The sequence below is a fragment of the Ambystoma mexicanum genome (genome assembly GCF_040938575.1).
Source record: "Ambystoma mexicanum isolate Mex_15411 chromosome 12 unlocalized genomic scaffold, UKY_AmexF1_1 Mex_chr12_unloc.1, whole genome shotgun sequence".
NCBI classification, from domain to species: Eukaryota; Metazoa; Chordata; class Amphibia; order Caudata; family Ambystomatidae; genus Ambystoma; species Ambystoma mexicanum.
In genome coordinates, this window is record NW_027182322.1 from 11315920 (window position 1) to 11337280 (window position 21361).

Genomic DNA, 21361 nt, shown 5'->3' on the forward strand with positions numbered 1-21361 from the left:
TATTGCAATGGCGTCCCGTTGCTGGCGTGTTAACGTTAGCAATGTGTCTGCTGAAGTGCTGGTTTGTGGGTGGGGTTGCTTACCCATCGAAAATGGCGTCCATCTTGGCGTATTGGTTAACTAGGTTGTACAATAGGTCTCCCGCACTTGTGAAATACAAATATTTTTCTTTTTGTAATGGCCATTCTTTTGTAGCGATAACAAAAAAATACACATTTTAATCTTGCAAAGTAATGCACAATGAAAAGGACTGGATCTGCGCCCCTATGTTAGCTTGCTTGCAGAGGGAGGGTTAACGAGCAAGGTGGCTTTTGAAAAGGGAGAGGGGGCGGTAATTGATTCATTTCTGTTCAACTATGCATATGCTATGCGTACAGGTAAGGGCGTGTGGCTTCTGAAAGAGGGTCCCAGCAGGCACCAGGGCGTTGAATGGGGATTTTGGAAGGAGTTTGGCCAGAATTGAGTAATATGTATCTGCTGTGCGCAGTTGAAGGGTCGCAACGGGAGGGGACTTTTGGGAAGTCAGTTATAAATCTCTGAGCTTTGCTATGAATGCAAGTTATATGTGAAGGGGTTTAATGGCGCTCATGGGATTTTTTGTTGTTGTAAGGGGCACTTAGCAGGGATGCAGCTTTGTGCTATGTAACTAGGTGAGGGGGGAGGACCACTGAATAAACGGACTCAACACTTAACTTTGCGCACTTTAATACAGGTTTATATGTGTTCAGGTTGGTGTGATTTGCATACTTTTCAAGTGATTTCTATAAAACTACCTTCTCTTGAAAGCCTAACACGTTTCTACATATTAGAGGTGAGATGTAGTCAAGTGCCCAAATCGTAGGTTGTGCTTAAATACTTACAGCTTTACCACTTAACTAAAATTGCACTATCTTGTCAAATGTATAAGTCCTAAGAAGTGATTCAGTTCACTATTTACATTATTCAAATAAAGCCTCGCTCATACAGACATCTCTTTTTGAGAAGGCCACACAGATCAGTTTTTGTTGAATTTTGGGACTTGCAGTTCTCATAAATTTCAAATGGGAGAAAAAAAACGAAAAGCCCCACAATTCCAAGGGATAAAAATAGGATTGGATAGCCTTCTAATGCATGGCAACAGGAAACTTGAGAATTATAAGTAAAGGGGGTTGTAGTACTGGTGTTGTAGGCTCGTATTTGCTGGGGCTGTTTTTAATACGTTAGTGATGGGATGCTGAAAGTGAGGAGACTGAGCTGAGAATTGAGTAATGGGGGCTGAACTGGCAATTACTGACCGGTTCTTTCTGCAATGGATATTATTGGTAAATGGGGGGCTACAAGGAGAACTACTGAATACCGAGCTACTGCTGGACCCGCAATGAGCGATGGGGTATTAGCTGGGGGATAAGGATTTAAGCATTGATGGATGGGGGCCTGCACTAAGACGTACTAGGTAATAGAGCGAAGCTGGGGATTACTGGCAGATGGGGGCGGCTTTGCAGTGGGAATTGGTGACACTACACCGAGTGGTGAGAGAACTCCCCTGGGGTTTTGGTGGACTTAACTAAGTAGTGAGGCACATGCACTGGGTAGCGGTTGCATTGTGGATTACAAAGTTATGGGGGGGGGTCGACTGAAAATAACTGATGGGTGTGGGGTGGGGCAACACCGAGTCTTGAGGCATTGCATATTACCCAGTGACTGGGTAATTTGGGGTAGCAATATGGAATACTGAGTGATGTGTCTGCACAGGGCACTCCACTTAACATTCTGAGAAGGTAAGGTTCCTACATTTGTGGCACTGATGGTAGGGTGCTGCAGTGAGACATTGGGGGATACGGGGGTTACACAAAACATTACTGAGAGTCTACATAGGGGCTCCCACGACGTACTGATTGATGGGGGAGAATAAACTCTAGTGATGGTAGTTTTCCTTGCTAATTACTATATGATGGGGGCTGTCCTAGGATGTTGCACTGAGAGCGACTGAATGGCGAGTGGCATGCTCTGTGGAGAGGGTTCGTTCTGCATGGATTAGAGTGATGAGTGATTGATCCTACACTGACATGCTCCTCATTTTATAACAGAAGGATGGTAGTTCTTTGTAGGGGGTATACTTTGGTTAGTGAGTGGTGTATGCTTGCAATATGGTGCGGGTTGTTTTCCTCAGAAAATCGGTTCATGTGGGCCACCCTGAGATTTAATGAGTCGTGGTCTGCACTGGGCGTATACACTGATAATGCGGGTAGCACTGGAAAACTGGACTGTGTGTAATGGGTGTGGAAGGTCTTCAACGGTAGGAGGTAAACTGAGAATCTTTCATGTGGGCTAAACAGAGAATTAAGGAATGGTGAGGACCCCATACTGACGAGACATTATTGCTGGGGCTCATAGGATTACTCAGTGATGGGTGTCTGCACTGGGGAAGGGGTACACTGTGAGTTACTGAGTGATTTAGACTTCAAGAATTAATTGGTGGACCTGAACTGGGAGCTGCACGGAGCATTTTTGAGTGATGGCGGCCTAGGCAAAGGGGGTGGGGGAGAGCAGGAATAAAGTAATGGACTAGTGGGGTGTTATCTAGCAAGAGCAGTGTACAGTCACCAATTACAGAATTGCATTGAGAATCAAGCATTTTGACCGCACCATTGAGAAAAAGAAAGTTGACAAAAGAAATGCATGTGCACGTTTTAGATGGGGAATAAATGTGAAAATAAATGTGGGGAAAGGGGGCGAGTGGTGTAAAGAGGGCACATGGCGGAGTTAGGACCCCATTTAAAATATTTTAAAAAAGCAAAAACAATTTTGACTAAAAAGGGACATTTGAGCTATAAGAATTGAGAGCAGGAAGGAACGATAGGGCCTGGGGTGTGACCCCTATCAGAAGTGGTTGAATCCATGGTGGTTAACCCTAAGAAAGAAAGGGGAAAAGACCGTTGTGAGCTTCTCTTCAGAAACTGCACCAGGCTGACACAAAAGGAAAGACGAGCTCTGTGTCTACAACTTGTAGCAGAAACGCAGTGATGTGGAGAGTGTACATAGTAATATTTCCCCATCAACCAGAAACGGGCCAGATGATTTTCAAAGGGAGATCCTTGGATAATGTGAGCAAATTAAAGATGTCCTGAAGTCTGTTTACTCTTACAAGGAATCCTTCAAGAGTGTATATTTTTTCAAAACTTCAATGACACAAATAACGATATTGCATTATGGGCTACTTGGGTTCTGTGCCTGCTGCCTTGCTCTTGGCAACTACGTTCCAAGTAAAGTTTTCTGGGTATAAAAACAGTCTTGGCATAGTGCTCCAGGTTTAGAAGCTTTGTCCCTCCAAGTGAAGGCAGCTGAGACTGGACTGCAGGCCCCAGAATGGCAAAATATTTACCACCCCAATGTAGAGCAAAATGTGTCGGTTGGCAGAGATGGTTTAGTAGCCAAACTGGAGACGGGAACACAAATGTCAAGGGTCATATCCACCACAGAATGATGCTGTGATTGAGCAGAGATCCCTGGCACTCACTGCATAGCTCTGGGCGGCCATTGTGAAAAGTTGTTCCTTGTCAGTCTTGTGGCATTGTTTAGCCCATTGCTGGTTCTTTTCATATAGGCCACTTTTTAAAACTAAGTTTGGTCAAATGTTGACGACAAACCGGTGATTATCCAAACACTTAGGTTCATGGAGTGTATTTCAAATACAGTACTACAAAGCAGATGAGATTCTTAAGGCTCACAACAATTGTAGATCTTCGTTTATGCAAGAGAAAAAGTGCACCTTTTGCATACAATATTTCTACACGATTTAATTAAAACAGTGTCACGTTGGCTTATTATGTGATTTTTGCACTTAAGTCAGGTCCACAAAACATAGTATTATTTTAATTCCTGAAAGCCAAACATTCACAAATAATTGCATCTTTCAGTGTGACAGGAACTGGGAAAACCTAGGGAGGGGGGAGGGAGGGAGGGTGGGGGTAAAACATCAACTTTAGCACTACACCAAAGGGTGTGATTCTGGGCATCTAACGTAATCTCGCACTACCTAACGCGTCCCAATTGCTAGTCTCTAAATATTTCAAAATGTTAGATCCGACGTGTGATTTTTGTACTGTGGCTACGCTCTTAAAAAAGACTCGATTTTGGTTTAACCGGGTATAGAGTTCCTTCGAGTATGTCGAGCTTTTGTGCGGTGCCAAATCAGCACTGTGGCGGCTCGGAATTCCTTGACCCGTCCAAGGGTTGGAATATTGTGTCATCGCCAGGGTTTCAATGAAAACATGGTGTTTTACAGGGAGGCACCAGGGCTGGGAAGGGAAAAGTGTAGGTGTGAGGCATGAGTGTTTGAAAAGGCGTGATGCTTCTGCTACGCCCAGGCCCTCTGTAAATAATGTAGAAACTGCAGAATCTTATTTTAGGGACTGCCGAACCTGACGACCATTGAAGGTCTAGTCAAGTCAGTATGTGTAAAAACTATAATGCATGGAGGGGAAGAGACGGGCTCGTAGGGAGACCATTGTTTTCTAAAATTGCTGTGGCGACAGCAAGGTGTCATTGAAATGAGATCTTGAGAAGTACAATATGCTAGCTTCTAGTCTTGCGCATTTCTGTCCTATGCTCTCCTGAGACTAATCGTTCTTTTGGCAATAATACATTGTTTGACCCCATTGGGGAATTGTTGTGTAACTCCAGTTTAGTCAAATATATGGAGAGCTAATTTCATGTTTACTGATGTGATGTCGAGTATACGCAGGCTAAACCATCCAAGGAGAATTGGTAAAGTCGTCATGGCCATGAACACCACCGCGCTGCAGCACCTCGTCTCGTTCAGGTAGCGAATGCTCAGCTATAGCATCACTTGCCGTAAATGCAGTTACATTGTCGTGTAATGACCTCCACTGCTCGTCATGTCGTCCCTCCCAAATAAAGCCAGCAGTCAACAAGCCAAGGACGGCTGCATCTGAAGGGCTATTGTTAAAGCGAATGCCCAGAACAGGCTGGGCAGAATGCTCTAGTCATCTCTTTTTTTACGCAGGTGAAACAATGATGGTATAATCAAGACACCTACCCAAAAGATATCCCATCTCTGAATCTTCAGTGTTTTTTAAATGTAGGCAGGTATGGTTGAGCCACTGGTAGCCCCATAGGAGAGAGGCACTCAGCACACTGTAGTACATGGCTGGGCATTACCCCATAGGTCAGTCTGCCTGCGGATAAGCCCACTCAACCATAAACTTAACAGAACGGTCACCAACATTTCCTCAAACCCGACAGAGCCCGCAAAAAGCCAAAGTGGCGCAGAACAAGATGAAAATCCTCCCGGACCCCAACCAGGCCAAGAAGATGAGACCAGTTAGGGAATTTTGAAACGGGGCCTCTGCTATCAATAAACAGGAATGAGCCCATAAACCGCAGAGAACGCAACGTGTGCCCAGCCAACCGGCCACTGGCAATTGGGCAGTGGCAGGGAGCCAAGGGCACCGAGGCCCGCTGGCGACCGGAGCCCAACCCAACGGGCACTGGACCCTGGGAATGGACAACTGTGAGGGTTGGCGGCCCAAACCTGCACCAAACACAGGGCAGCCACCCACCCCGACAAAACAGGTCCACAAAGCCAGCCCAGCGTCAGCTTACCTGTCCAGGTACCAGCCCAGCCTCCGTGGCTACTACTGGCTGCTTTAACTATAATTGTTTGACCAGTCAGCTATTTGGCTTTTAAACTTTTGGAGAGAACGTTATAGTACTGATTTTGTTTTCTGATATATGCTGCACCGCTAGAGGAAAAAGCAAGGGAGGATTTGCTGAAGGAGGAGGGCGTGTCCTGCCCCGGACCGGAGCTTGGAACTTGGACCCTTTTGAGCTTTGAGCTTCCCCATGCTCATGGTACTTTGCACTCTGAACCTGGCTTAGCCCTGACATATGGCTTGCTGGTCACTGCAGCTATTGGGCGAAAACTTACGGGGAAGAAACGTGAGTTTGTGGAGCCCCTCACCAGAGGGGGTAAGAGGGGCGAGACTGACTCTGATTAACCCCCAAGCTGTCCCAGCATGCCCTGTCCCCAGCTGTGGTGAGCATCTGGTCGGTCAGGGCAACCTTCTAGCCATCAGCACCGGTCTTTGCCTACACCTGTACAGAACAGCATACATTGGACATTGCTTTAGAAAGAAGATCTGGCATTTTTGAGGAACTTTTTCTACATGCCATTGAGACACGAATATTGATAGTTTGGCTTTTTAGTGGATTTTGGTTGAATTTGACTCAGCAATGTTCTACTGTTTTTATACTATTTTTGCATACTTGACACTCCACACTTTTCATACCTTTTGCTACCATATTTGCGCATTGCATATTTCACTTGAGAATTGAGACCTAGTATTGCACAGTACAGTTACTTCTATTAATAAGTTGAGGTTTCTCTTTTTCCTTTTAGCATGTTTTAGTGATTTGTCATAACTATCTAATATGTTTAAACTGTTCGCATTTATTGTATTTCTGCCTAATTGTCTTGATTGCTTTTTTTATGCAATTGTATATTCCTTGTAATTATAGGATTATTTTAACTTTTAGGGCGCTTGAGGGTGTTATAGGATCAGTTTGGAGAATTTGTAGGGTTCGCACCTTCGTGTATAATGGTTAAACGTAAGGCTTGGAAGGACTGTATGTCCGCTAGACAGGCAACAAACCAGAAATATATTCGGGAGAAACGCATAGCAAATTCGAAGACGTTTTTAGATCTCTACCTAAAGGGTCCGGATGGAAAAGCCAAAATAAGGTCTATGGGAATTGAGAAGCCAGTGAGCATATTTGCTTCTGGGCTCGAGGAATTTGGTGGCAAAGACATTAACGGCCAGGCCTGTAAGGATAGCCCTGCATCAGCTGTCTTGGACAGGCAAAATGGGAGTCTGGGTGAGGAGGGGGAGAAGTAACAGGAGGGACGACAGGAGAGAATCTTTGAGGAATCTCAGGCCCCTCACGAAGATGAGGAAAAGATCTGGCTGGAGGCATTACTAGATGAGAAGTTGAACCCTATTTGTCAACTCCTCTTAAAGAGGAAAAACAACACGTCTGAGAGTAACATTGGTTGTGGAGGCAATGGAGTTCAGGACAACAGTCACCAATTCATCCTGGAGTTCATGCAATCCTTCAAGCAGGGGCGGGGGGGGGGTCATGAATACTCTAGCTATCTTAAATGATTCCATCAGCGAGCTTGGTAGAAGAAATGAGAAAACCCCAGCTGGAAACATCATAGGCCAAACAAAGGAAAGATCTGTGATGGCGGAAGGCAACGGGAACGTACGGCGTTCAGAAATGGTGGGAGTGGAGATTACCTGTGGGAGGGAATCAGTAAGTCTGGCAAAACACAAGCACAAAGGGGTAGACAGTGAATTTGCCACCAGCTGCCATCCCAAAAGTTGGTATAATAGTGGGTTTGCCAGGCCTCCCTAGGGGGAGATCGGAATCCACTACTTCCCTAATGAATAAAACAAGCCATTGGATACATTCCAATTTAATGGGACCCAGTATCAATCTGGGTGAAATCCTGATGGCCAGAAGGGTAGGGTGGGTTGGTCCAACAAGAACATCCGTTGAGGGTCACTGTATATTTTAATTTGCCAACAGATCACACGTCAGTTATTTGATTAATTCTAATATGTCCAGAGAAACCAAATAGCAGTACATTATTCAGTAAAATGGTTTTGCTGGTCTCCGTCTACCCTAACCCTGGGGGGCTGGGTGGGGGACTAACTCCCATGCTGATAAACTTGTGTCTAATAGGAGGCACCGTGAGACAACAGTGACCTCTGGGAGGCCGTTGACCTTTCCTAATTATCACCCTATTCTAAATCAGAGGACCAGACCCTCTGCCGATCATCCGTTCAGGAAGGCAGGCAGAGTGCTAGCCCCAGAAGCTCAAATTGGTATAAATTATTTTCCACTGTTGAGGAAATTGATTGACAAGTGGGTCCCCTGCCAGTAAGTATCATAGGTCCAGAGAAAGCAGGGAGAATTTTCCTAACTTGGAAGAGGACAACCTTTCACAGCAATCAGACCAGCCTTCCGCCACACGATTCCTCTCATGGAACATTGCAGAGGCTAAGGAGAAATGTGCAAATGCCGATATATTGAATTCTTTGAAATTGCATTTCCTTGATATGATAGTTTATTTATTTTGCGCCCTTACACAAGTGCTTGAGGGCGCAACGAGGCAAGTGAGTGGTACAAGGGAGGAAAAACAGCGATCTTACAAGGCCCAGTGACATTGAGAACGCGCAAGACGGTTTTGTGTCTTATGGGGTAGTAGCCAAGAAAAACAATGGAGGCAGATGCTTTGGTGACCTGGTAGTTTTGATCAGTGGCAGTTATCCATTTTTAACAACCTCACAAGGTTGAAGCAGACAGGCTGCAAAATCTTTGGCACTGAGGTCCGATAGTACCACTATTTTCCTATTAGAAGGAGATTTCAACCTTAAAATGGGTGCGGGTCTGCCGATGATAGTCTAGACCCTTTGGAAGACATGACAATTCCCAAAGCATAGATGTAGGACACTCGGGTCTGTGCCAAAGGCCTCCAATGTATTGTTTGGCTCATAGAATGGGGCATGCGGGCAATCAATGGCCGTGTCCTCCCCGACATCTCAAGCTTTCCCACATTTCAAAACAATTGGGGATCGTTTACCATCAATTATTTCTGCATTTCAGTGCAAATGTGGGACATGATACAGGAAATGGAAGTACTGGGTGATCCCAGTGTTGATCACCACGCATTAAGTCAAAAATTACAGGGAATTGCAGGAATGAAAGGAAGATTGCTAATTTGAATCCGTGTCAGAAGCGGCCTAGGTTGCAAGGTGCTGCTTGACACTGTGCTGGGACCACGTAGCAAATACACCTAGAGGACCTTTTCTCTAAGACCTCTCTCCTAGTGCTGGTGAGCAGAGTGGTGCAGTTGTAGCGAGGGAGCTGGTGCTGGTCACCAGTTGTGGTGCAATGAGAGTGCAGTGAAAGCCGAAAAAAACATCTGAGGGTAGAGTGGAAGAGGAGGCATCATGCCCATCTGGTCTCACAATTTCCCAGAATCCTGCACGTATGGACCCTCAAGGATCCACCCTTATTTTGGAAGGCCAACAACTTGAAGTGCCGAGCATGAGCGTAAATATGGATAACATGCTATAATTCGCAAGGCATCTAAACAGACTTTCTGATGCCTACTTGGAGCTGAAAGATGTATACAGACAGCTTCTGGATAGGTCTGAAAGGGATGCTGAAAAGTTGGATATATGCCTGGGAGTTATTAGCACACTGGCAAAATGCATGACAAATATATTGGCAACGGATAGTGCCACTACCAAGGGGCCCTGATGGTGCTTGACTATATTGGCACACATCCGCCTAAAGCTCCAGTTGACACTCTAAAAAACCCAGGTGTGGCAGCACCAATGTTGGAGCCAGATGTGGGCTTGGGGAAATGGGCAGTGACCATAAGAGCAAGCCCAGACCTGAAACTCCCAAAGGATATCAATGTCCCACTGCATCCCAGAATATTGGATGGGGTTAATAGAGCAAACCACCAACAAACAGTTTCTGTGAGTATGGGTGAAAGGCGGGTTCAAGAAGGGACTGTGACTCTCGGGGAAACGTCCAAAAAGACTGTATTTAAAATCCTGAATGGGAGATTTGGCCAAATTAACAGCTGAAAAGTTAGACTAAATCCCCCATTCGGCGGTGGGGGCTGCGGTGTTGTCCCCTGAATCCTTGTTCACTATTCTGTCAGTGGGGGTTGCTGGGGTGTCCCCAGCAGCCGTTCCCGTAATGCTTTTTTTTAAAAAAGGGGAAAGGACACTGCAGCGCTGGTTCCCGATCACCGAAGTGAAAGGGAGCAGGTGTCGCTGGAACACAGCAAGTAGGCAGCACACAGCGAAGCGTGCCACCACAAGGTAAGTAAGTGGGGGGGGGGTCATGCATTTATTTTGGGTTGTTTTACCTTGACGGAAAAAACATATTTTTGGTCAAAACCGCTATGGTATTTTAGGCCGCAAGTTTTTCCATCACGGTAAAACAACCCAAATCAGACTTTCGCAACAGCGGGAATCCACCTGTTGCAGAGTGGAGAAAAGGGCTACTAAAGAGGATCCCCTGACTGGCTGGAGGAGTATGAATTTAATCTGTTGCTTCAAGGGCCTCACACATGGTAACAAACAAGGTTATAAAAGATCATTGGCGAAAGCCTTATCGGAGGCTCTAGGTGTGAACGACATCTCGTTTAATCTATTTCCAAACATTCGCATTCTGTCAGACTGCATGGTTTGTAAAGGGTGCACTGTTTTTTTTTTTTTTTTGTTGTGTGAATTCAAACATTTGCATGTGTATATTAAATTGTAGAGCTGCCCTGGTGATGAAGGGGATCAAGGATTTCGAGAACATAAAGGCAGAAATGTCACCTGCATTACTCTTGGTATTTCTGGCATGTAGACAGTGATTCGGGGTGCAACAGAGCACTTTACAATCATAGGGGGAAGAACACAGTGAGGGAAGCCACATAAAAGGGAGCAGGGGATCTAACAGGGTAGGGTGATGGTGGGCAATTGGCAGCAAGGGATCTCCAAGCAACCATGGGAGGAGAAAGTGAGAAGGAGATCAAAGTCTCAGATAGGGTGGGGAGTGCAGGGTGTGTGAAGCTAGCTGTTAGGGAGGAGCCATTCCTTGAACAGGAAGGTCTTAAGCTCTTTCCTGAACTGTAGAAGTGATGGGGCAAGTTTAATATTGACAGAGAGGAGATTCCAGAGTCTTTGAGCATAGAGCGAGAAGGCCTGTCTTCTGGTTCTTTCATTCCTGCACAATCATAGTTCAAGTTGAACATTTTGAACCACTGAAATAATGTGCTAACGCCAATTGTGTGTCCCATGTCTCCCGTAGGAGGCCCTTTTTATTTTGACACGTGTTTCGGCTCATTCTGAGCCTTTCTCAAAACAGGGCATATATTTTGGTCATTTAATCACATCACTGATTGTTCAAGTGTAGAACGAAAATGATAATCCTGTGCTTTGGTCCCTGGGTTCGAATCCCACCTGCAAAATGCAGCGACTCACGTGTCGGCTAGTCGATGTGCGTCGGGGAGACATGTGACATGCAATTGGTGTTAGCACATTATTTCAGTGGTTCAAAATGTCCAACATTTCTATAATGTGTGGCGCAGTCAGTGTGAAATTTTCAGCAACTTGTCTAAAGCCTCGGAGGAGGGATAGTGGTTCCTCCGAAAAACCCTTTCACACAAACGCGACACGATCAATTTTGATATTACAAGGTGTGCAAGGCCTAAGAGTTTGACCTCGAAACAAACTACCCAATCACAGTACAATCATAGTTCAAGTCTGCACATTTCCTGCAGACCAGTCTGCTTCTGGTAGATCGCAGTCCTCTGGAGATGGAGAGTTTCTCAGTGAGGTAGCTTGGGGACCTCAGGATGACAGCCTTGTAGAAGATGCACCAGGATCATAAACAAAGAAGTAATGGAACATAGGCACGCAATGTTAGGAGATGCAATGCTGGCCAACACCTGCACTGAATCTGGCATAATCAGCACTGCAAGAGTCACACAACAGCAAATCCCCTCCCCCCCAATGCTTTACCTCATCCAATGCAAGCAATGTGCACAAGGAAAATGTAGGCGAGACTGGTCAGGGTCAGGAAATACGTCAAAGAATGATCCTACATACACATCATTTTGAACCACAAAATGAATGCCAGCATGTCGACACTTCAGACACGGTTAGCGTGCACACTGCAGGACCTGTAGATGATGGTATCGAAAGGTAGCCTCTTGAATCCCACATGTGTGAGCTCAAGTGCTTGAATAATCTTGCTTCTTTGTAAACTAGTTATAGATGAATACCTTCCTTCATTATGGTGCGTGGCATGTATTATTGATGAAGTCATTAAGATTGCCATAAAGTACACAAGCTTCAATTGCTCCATTATTCATTAGTTGTAGATGGATTCGAGGTCTCATTTAGAGGAAATTTTCAGGCCCAAAAGTGACGTTACCATTTACTCGGAATTCAATGGTGTCTTATATTCTGGTACAGATATGGAATTACAGAGCTAGTTTTATACGCCCCATCTATTTTATTGTTCAAGGGTTAATTTTTATCATCAGTTTCAGGTACAACTGTTTGCAATTGTGGAAGTTGTGTTGCTAAGCCCCCATCCTCCAAAACGCAAGCGCTTGAGTGGTATAGACTTGCATTTGTGTCAACGCCAACTAAATGGGGCTTTAGTTCAAGACTCAAAATCTACTTGATGATGTAAGAATCTGAAAGGAGTGCAAAGACAGTGATTATAGGCACCTAGCAGAACGTGTTCTAGGAGTCCAGGGGGATTTCTCCCAGGCCATGATTGCCTTTAAATGGAAGAGGTTCTTGCTTTGGTGCAAGGAGAGAGGGGCTGATCTTGAATCCTATCAGGAAGAAACAGTACTATCTTATCGTTTTTATCCGACTAAATCTGCTTTACAGCTTTACTACATTAAAGTGCATCTTTCGGCCATCTCTGCTTATAGAAATAGTCCCTCACAAAATTCTTTCATCGCTGTACAAATGATTATAAAGTGTTTTTAGAGGGCTTGAGGAAACAATACTCTTCCCATTAGAAGTCAATCACCTCCATGGGATCTTAATGATGTCCACTCTAAATTGATGCCCGTTTACAAAGGCCATCCTGCTTCCAAATGATCTATAGTGAGATAAATAATAGCTTTCATTTTGTTGTGCTACCATCTGGCTAATAAACCTTTGGCAGGCAGGCCAAGAGCCCATTCAGCTAGAGGGAATACAGACACATCTGCTGCCCTCATGAATGTGTCAGTGACAGAAATCTTCAAAGCAGCAACACGGAGATTTGTACATACCTCACTGGGCATTACTGTCTAGATTCCGATGCCAGGACAGGTGAATGAGGCAAGCTTCTTTAAGAAATCTGTTTGCTTGACCACTTTGTTTTTTTTTTTTATTACAATGGGTTCTTGTAATCCTCTCGATTTTGGTACTTGTAGTCGTATGTCCCCACAATCTTTATGGGCATGAGCTTGATAGTCTATTCAGTGTTTAGTGATAGCATACGGCATTATTCCATACTGTTCTCCATTGTGGTTTCGGGAGGATAGCTCGGAGGCAATGCTCTCGCCTTGGAAGCAAGAGGAGTGGAGCAACACAGGTTCGATCCCAGGTCCGCGCTTAGAAACCTCTGGGTATTAAGTGCGTCATAAATAACCAATTACATCTCGGTATCCATTAGAAAGCAAGTTGCATTATTTCTATGTTGTACTGTATTGCGTTCACATTCAGGTATCCCTAAGAAAGCATGTTGAATAGTTCCAAATTGCACTCAATTATGTTTCACTGCTAGGTGTCCATAAAAAGGGCACCTTTCATTGTACATACTGCGCTCCATTGTGCTTTCATATCTAAGTAAGCCAAAGAAAGTGCATTGCATTGTTTATAGTGTGTTTCAACGGAATTCGGATTTGAACATCACAAACAAAAGTGCATTAATTTATTTCTATATTGTGCTATACGGTATTGACATTGAGGTAATATATTTTTTTTAAAGCGCACTGTGATGTCTGTTTATTGTGCTATACTGTGTTCAGATTTCGGTGCCTCTATCCAAGCAAATGGCATGATTGCTCTACGGTGCGTGCATCTACAGGTACCCCTAAAATGTGCATTGGATTGATCCATATTGCACTTGATTAGGTTTCATAGCTAGGTATTCATAAGAGAAAATATCAGTTCTATTGTGCTCCTTGGTGCACACGTCCAGGTATCCCTTCGAAATGTCATTGAATTGTTACATATTGTTATTTAGTATCCTTCAACTCTAGGTAACTCTACGAAAATGTGTTGCTCTACATTTTTGTTAGACCTAGGTATCTCTAAGCTAGCACATTGCATTGTTGCTATACATTGCGCCATTGTGTTTGCATCTATTCTTTCCCAGAGGTGTGCACTGCATGTTTCTATAGTGTGCACTATTGCGTTTCACATCTGGGTATCCCTAAGAAACACAACTAGTACAACCTTGTGTTTCAGCCACCCTCACTCAGCACACGCTGACTAAACACACAAACACAAATGGCTAAAGAATGCCCTCTTAGCTGGTCTGAACAATTCTAAACTATGCACCTCTTGAGTCAACCTGCAAATCTCAGCATCCGTCCCAAGCACCCTGGCAAGTCAAACACTGGAGGCCTCTGTGAGGGGCCAGAAATGCGAGATGGACGCAAAGGTAGTTTTCTCACAAAGTGCCATTGTATTCAACTTAAAAGGGTAAGTCAAACGCCTAACTTTCCATAACCTAACCAGAAGGTCCCCTCCTAACAAACTAAGACTAAAGAAAAAGCATCTAGTGTCCAAAAACTCTTGTCCCTCACACTAAAATACACCACAAAATCCATACAAGGGCAGTTTGGCAGTCTTAAATCCCACAAAACTGTATCAGTTCAAACTACCGACCATGTGTTGCAACTCCCAACCGTGTGTGCCTCGCACCCCCATTCTATCCTCCTGCACCCACGCGCCGCCTTCTACTCTTTCTCACTGACTGCCCTGTTCATTGTATTATTCTTTTGTACTGTGCTGTATTCTTCCCTCCTCTAGGTTATCATTTGTCGACTGCTGTGCTCTTTGTACATTGCTTTGTGTTTTTCCTCACTGACTGCCCTGTTTTTCATTGTACTGCTTTGTTGTACTTTTCCCTCCTCTAGGTCATCATTTGTTGACTACTCTGCTGTTGTATTTTTTTGTTTTTTCCTCACTGACTGCCCTGTTTTACATTGCATTAATGTGTGTTCTGTTGCATTCTTCCTTCAGGTTTTCATTTGCTGACTAATTTGTATATTCTTTGTTCTTATGTGCTCCGCCATCCTAGGTACTCTTTTTAGCTACTGCTCTGTTCTTGATGCCCTGGTAACCTGATTTGTTACCGGACTGCCTTGCTTCTGCTGATCTTCCATCTGAGTTCTTGTCTTCTTAGTGCCATTGTCTACTATGGTCTGGTCCCTCTCGGTCTTGTCTGCTTGCACCCATCCTTGTGTCCTCCCCTAGTGCCCCCCTACCTTCCCCTCCACCCCCTCTTCATCTCTCCTCTTCCCCCACCTACTCTATGGTGCTCTCTGTTTCTCCTATCTTTTTTAACTACTTCTCTATCGACTATCCTGCTCTCCTTGCTAAGTCTGGTAGGAAGAAGGTAAAAAAGGACATCCTGATCTCCAACCCAGGCCTCCCTATCGCTGACACCCATATCGGTGCTTCCTCCAGACAGACCCTCACCAACATCCCTTTTGTCGTTCCATCGCCAGACCTATGGACTCTTCATATGGTCTGTGCTCTCTCCTTTCTCTTGTCCCATTAATGGTGGAACCCGGTGGGAGGCCCTCCTGTCCCCCTTCTACTCCTCTAAGGTCATCATTAATGTTTACCTGAATGGCACGGTCTGGGTCCAAGGCCCTCAGGCCAACCTTCTCCTCTTTGATAGACGCTTCCCGCGCCTCATCAGTTTCCTTTCTTCTGCTGTCCCTTCTCTCCCTTCCTCAGCTTCCTTGCCTCCCCCTCTGCCTCCTCCTTGCCCTCTCCTCCTTCCTCTTCTGCCCCCCAAACCCCTGGGCTGCTTCTGCACCTCTGCAGGGCGTACCTCTGATTTCTACCCCTCCCCGGAAGTCTTTCAAGGATGACAACCTTCTTCATATTGCCACTCTCAACTCTCGCTCAGCTGTCAAACACTCCTCTGACAATTGCTGCCTCCTGAAAGAACTTGACCACAATGTCCTCGGTCTCACCAAGAGATGGTTCACGGCCAGCTCTGTCACAAGCTTTGGCACTCCCCTCCCTGATGGCTACAAGAGCCTCTCCGCGCCCAGATCCAACTGCTCTGGAGGGGGGTAGCCTTGATCTTCCCGGAGTGGATTCCTGTCTCTGTCATTCCTATGCAGGCCTACTCGTCTTTCGAATGCCTTGTCTGAAGGCTTTCTCTCCTGGCTACTCTCTTACAGTGGCTATCGATCAGCCACCTGGACAGATCTCCTCCTCCTTCCTGGCCTCGACCACTGAACTCCTCCATCTTGAAGACTTTAGCATCCACCTGGATGCTTCCTGTCCATCCTCTTTTCTTTCGCAACCTCTGCTACTCTCTTTCTATTCTCCCTTCTGGGCCGACTCACTCTGCAGGGCACACTTGTGGTGTTCTGATCTCCCCCTCTTTATCCCTCACACCACTCCCCTCTCCTGGGGTGATCCTTTCCTCCCATCTCTCCCTCTCTACCCCTCAGGCCAAGCCAAACCTACCTTCTCGGTCATCCGAACCATGGAGCGTGTGTCAGTTGAGGCTTTCGTCACCACTTTCTCTCCCCTCCTCCGGCTGACTCTCATCATGACACAGCCCTTTCCATGCTCCACTTTTATATCTCTGATACTTTTGATGCTCTTGCCCCTGTCATGAGGATGACTCTGACTTCATCACCCTTAAACGCAAGTGCAGGATGTCTGAGAGGAAATGGCTAGCTTCTTGTGCATCCTCTGACAAACTGGCATGCCGCCTGCTCCAAAGGCAATACAGGCTCTCTGTCTGCACCAAGAATAGAGCCAACATTCAAACCTGTGTCTCTGCGGCATCTAACAACTCAGCCGAGCTCTTTAAAATCTGCAAGGAGCTGGCCAATCCTCCTGCAGTTTCTACCTCACCTGTCCCCTCCCAGGCCCTCTGCATGGCCCTGGTTTCTCATCTCTAAAACTCAGGACATCCTGTCCACTCTCTTGTCCTCTCCTCCCCCTCCCTCTACCCCGTGGCAACCTATGCTCCCCCCTTCTCTGCCTTTCCTCTGTTCTCTCCTGATGAGGTTTCTAGACAAGTCCGATCTATGAAAAGCAGGTTCTTCCAAAGCCATTAAGGACCACATTGACACCCTTGCTCCTGCCCTGGCTGACTTCTGCATCCACTCCTTCGCCACAGTAGCCTTCCCTTCCCCCCTGAAGCACTCTTGTGCACCCTCCTCTCAAGAAACCCTCAGCCGTCCCCTCTTGCCCGGCTAATTATCGCCCGATCTCTATCGCTCCTTTCCGGGGCAAACTCCTGGATAAACTGGCCATCTCCCAGCTTAATCTTCGTACTGAATCTGTTGGTTGTCTCCATGACCATCAGTCTGGCTTCAGAGCAGCCAGAAGCACGGAAACTGCCCTCCTGAATATCCATGAAGACCTGCTCTCTAACTTTGATTCTAATCTACCCTCTGCCCTCATCTTACTCAATCTCTCTTTTGCCTTTAACACAGTCAACCATGCCATCCTGCTCAATCGTCTCCGTGATAACCTGGGTATCTCCGATCAGGCCCTGGCCTGGCTGACCTCTTTCCTCTCTGATCGACCCTCCCAGATCCAACTTGTATCCTTCCATTCTTCTATCTCACTCTCTACCTGTGGTGTTCCACAGGGGTCCAACTGCTCCCCCTGGCTGTTCAACCAATGCCTGGCAGCTCTTGCCCACCGCATTGCCGCTCTCTGCTCCAACTTTCAGTGCTATGCGGATGACACTTAGCTCATTTTCAAGCTTCCCTCCACCACCTCTTCTCCTTCTCTCATCTGACTGTCTGCTATCCAGGGCTGGTGTGCCACCAACAATCTCTGCCTTAATGCCACTAAGACAGAGATTCTCCTCATCGGCACACCTGCACCCTCCTTTCCTGTCACTCTGGCCGGCCTCCCTTGGCCCTTTTCTTGCTCCCACCTTTGAGGCTAAGAACCTCAGGGTCATCTTCGACTCCATACTATCCTTTTCTCTTCAAATCTGACGTCTCTAAGAAGTCAAACTACCAACTGTACCTCCTCAGAGGTATTCTTCCTTTCCTCTCCTTCCCCCAGAAGCTCACTGTCTCCAAAGCTCTGGTTCTCTCTAGGCTGGACTACTGCAACAGCCTCTTTTTAAATCTGCCTGCTTCGACTCTCCGCCCTCTACAACTCATCCAGAACAGGACTGCAAGACTTGTCCTTGGCCTCAAGCCCAGGCATCGTATCTCTCCAGCACTGAAATCTCTGCATTGGCTCCCAGTGGTTGCGAAGATTATGTTCTAAGACCCTATGCATTGTCCACAAGGCCTTCTGGGGCATGGGGCCTCGATACCTCCAACTCTCACTTCATAAATACCTTCCTACTCGGGCTCTTCACTCCTCCACTTCCAATTCCCTCAGGGTCAGTGAATTCCCTGAGGGTCAGTCACTTCTCCAAGCACTACGTTGGTGGAAGATCTCTCCCTCTAGAACAGCCTCTCTGAAACTTGAGGAGAACCATCACCGGTTCAGGAAGCACCTCGAGACCTTCCTCTTTGCTTCTGCCTCCTCTCTTCATCTCCCCTGCTGATTTCCTTTCTGAATCTGCACTGGTCACCTGGCTACCCTCTGATCTCAGGCCCAGGTCCCTGCCCGCCCAGTTGCACACCTGCACTGCCTCCCGGTAACCCTTGCACTTGGGTCTATATCTGTAACCCTACAGTCCCCCTACCTGCACGTTTGGACACCTGCTGTTTGCACTTACCCTTGAACCTGCCACCCGCTGGCCGCACTTGTTTTGATCCAATGTACAGCACTGCCCCCTCTCCTTGCACTTTTCCCCTCCCCTCTGCACTTGCGCAATCCCAATGTAACATGGCCTAGTAAGACTGGTGTCTCTGTCCTCCCTCTGGCCCCCTCCTTTGCCACGCCTTGAAACACTTGTGTATAGGTGCGTTTTAAATGCCATATCAAACACAAAGATTGTTTGAACCGCTCCTTGTGATCAGGATTGATCTCTTCCACTGGATTGATTCAAGAGTCTCTATAACAAAGTTAAAGTACAAGAAAGTTCTGCGCAAAAGTAAAGTTCCACTCAGCGTAGCATTCAAAGTCTTTTTCATTCAATATCCTTTCAATTCGCAAAGTGATTATTCCTCTTAACTGTTTGCCAAATTATTGTTCATTAATCAAAATAACTGTTCTCCTTGATTCCTTGCTTGGCAAAACAAGAGTCTTTCTCTCAAATCACATTCTCATAAATCATAAATCGGTGCCAGTCTTCTCTTCTCAAAACTGAAACAATTGTTAGCATAGCCTGTGTCTTTTCCAAAAGAAACACTTTAGTCAGGATGGTGCAATAATCTTTTTTCTGTAATGACTTCTTCATCAAAGAAAAACACTTTCTGAAATGTAACAGTTCATCAGGACAAGGTGATAGAATTAACAATTCCTCTTCCACCACTCCTTTTTACCAAAGTACAGTACTTTCAATCTGCTTCTTTCCTGGTCAACTTGCCTGCAAGGACTAACTACAATTGGTCACTTTCCTGGTGTACTCGCCTGCTAGGATAAACTCCTACTACAATAGTACTTTGTCGCAATGCCTGTTCCCCAAAACTCTTCACACCAGAATCACACAAGAAGAGGTTGTAACCAGCAACTGTTTATCTTTGTCTCATGACTTTCAACAAAGTGTGTTACATCTCTTCTCCAAAGTGGTATCCCTTAAAAGGATAATTGTTCTCTTGATCACCTTTTGGCTGTAGGCCATGCAGGTTACAGTTATCTCCCATTTGCTTCTCATATAAAGCAGGATTTGCTCCTGCAGCCTTTGTTTCCAGGTTATGCAATATCTTGGCTGATGGCAATACCGGTTACAAGTATCTCCCAATTCTCATCCCTTTTCAGGAGAGTTGCACCCTGTTTGCCCTTCTATCACTCTTCTGCTGGTTTGGAAATGCTGGTTACAGTTGTCCACGAATTGGTATCCCTGGTTAGGAGAGTTGCTGCCAGTTTGCCTGAATAACAATCTTCTTTGGCAATGTGGCTAACAAAGGACCCCTAATTGGTATCCCTTATTAGGAAACTTTCACCCATTTCACATCAGTTCATTTGTTTGGTATTAAAAACAGTTAATTTCACCTAGAGGTCTTCTTCAGAGCTCCCCGAACTCACGAGGTTAAGTCACTGGTATGCTTTGGCGTCTACTCCTGACTCACTGGTGCTGTGGTTCTCTGCTGGGCCTTCTCTGATTCTGCCGGCTCTGCTGTGACTGCCCCGCACGAGCAGTCCCTCAATGGAGCTCCGGCAGCTCCTGGTGATCTCTGGTGTGTCTCCCATAGCGGAACAGTTCACAGCGTGTCGGGAGCTCCTCTCCCACGTGGCATGGCTTGCTTAAAAACTGCTTCCTGCAGCACAGTTTCTGTATGTCCATGTTACCCCAGCCTCTGCATCATCTTCTACACAGCGTCCTGCTGCCCCCACGACTACTCCTTCAGCTTCCCCCTGCCTTTGCACCTAATGTTCAGATATACTTTTAAAAATCCCACTCTGGTGCTTTCTCTCCCAGCGACTAGACGGCTTTCAGCTTTCATCAACTGAGTCCCTCTTCCTCATCCCAGTACTATGGCCATTATGGGAGTTGGAGTCCACAGTTAAATTGTCAGAATATTTACAGTTAGCCATTAAGAGTTTAGGCATATTAGGGGAATCATTTAAAGAGGTCTCCCACTCCCTTTGTCGTGCGTCCCCTCCGAAGTGATCATCCTGCTTAATACCGCCCCCCCCAGGGTCAGGATCAGTTAGCAGCTGCCGTTCATTGGCCACTTGAGAGGAAGCCCATGTCATGATCTTAGCGATGAACTCATTAGATTCATCACACCTCCCACCTGGAAACAAAAGGTCTCTGGTGTACAAATCAATACCTACCCACAAAACACATGCTTCTAGTTCTACATGAATCACAAATTCAGCCCACGTAATTGTCTTCTCCCCATCTCCCCCAGTCACCACCCCCTTGGCATCTTAAATGCAGGAGTGAGAATACTGTGTATTATATCTTTTAGTAAACACTACTTTTTTGCAATTATCTTATGAAAACACGGTGGTTACAAACATATGGTGAGCACAGTCTCCCTACATGCAATACTCAAAATAATTGATTTAAATCACAAACATGCTTATAACAATAACTGTGCAAATTGTAGGCATATTCTGGTATAATAAAATGTAGGAGAACCATAAATACATGATGATTACAAAAGCTTGTCAAAACCATCAGATACTACCTTTATCTGAATATATACATTGCTCTAAAATGTATATTTCACTATACTAAAATGAGTATAACCTTAAACCTTTTAAAAAGAAAAATGTATAATACTGTGATATTGTTGCAGAACATAAGTCTCATATGTGAAATATGTGGTAGATAAGATATAGTAGACGGATACTGTGCTTGTCAGGTCTCACAAAAATACTGTCCTCTGTCCAAACCTTCTCTATCCTATGCTTTCCCTACGGCTAGCAACCTGAATAATATAAACTCTTCCTAAGTAAGTTGACTCCAACTGTACTTG

General features: G+C 45.6%; 1 long non-coding RNA gene across 1 annotated transcript in view; it reads right to left on the reverse strand.

The window, feature by feature from the left end:
- LOC138529510 (uncharacterized) overlaps positions 1 to 21361 on the reverse strand; it is a 345150-nt gene that overhangs the window by 190957 nt on the left and 132832 nt on the right. The gene's annotated exons all lie outside the window — the stretch shown is intronic.